Below are 574 nucleotides of genomic sequence, written 5' to 3' on the forward strand. Positions count from 1 at the left end.
CAGACTAAAGAGTCCCCCTAAAATGTCAGTCTTCAAGAGTCTTCAGAATCAGTGTTGACTTTCTTCCATACAGAAAAGTCTGGACTATTGTCTGCAGCAGTGATAGTCAAACTCAGTAGTGAAAGGCCAGTTTTTTTTTTTTTTTAGATTTCCAATCTGTCATGGACCAATAGCTTTGTAAAGTAAAATAAAAAGTGAATTACTAGAAAAATTAAAGCATACAGAAATGAAATGTAAACATACTCTGTCAAGTAGAGGGCCAGCAGAAAAGAGGAGGACCCTCAACAAAGTGGGTTGACACAGTGGCTGCAGCAATGGTATCTTAGTCATCTAGTGCTGCTGTAACAAATACCACAAGTTGATGGCTTTAACAAAGAGAAATTTATTTTCTCACAGTCTAGTAGGCTAGAAGTCCAAATTCAAGGCATCAGCTCCAGGGGAAGGCTTTCTGTCTGTGTCGGCTCTGGAAGAAGGTCCTTCTCATCAATCTTCCCATGAACTAGGAGCTTCTTTGTGCAGGATCCCGGGTCCAAAGGACGCACTCTGCTCCTGGCACTGCTTTCTTGATGGTATG

Source organism: Trichechus manatus, unplaced genomic scaffold (genome assembly GCF_000243295.1).
Source record: "Trichechus manatus latirostris isolate Lorelei unplaced genomic scaffold, TriManLat1.0 scaffold00020, whole genome shotgun sequence".
NCBI classification, from domain to species: Eukaryota; Metazoa; Chordata; class Mammalia; order Sirenia; family Trichechidae; genus Trichechus; species Trichechus manatus.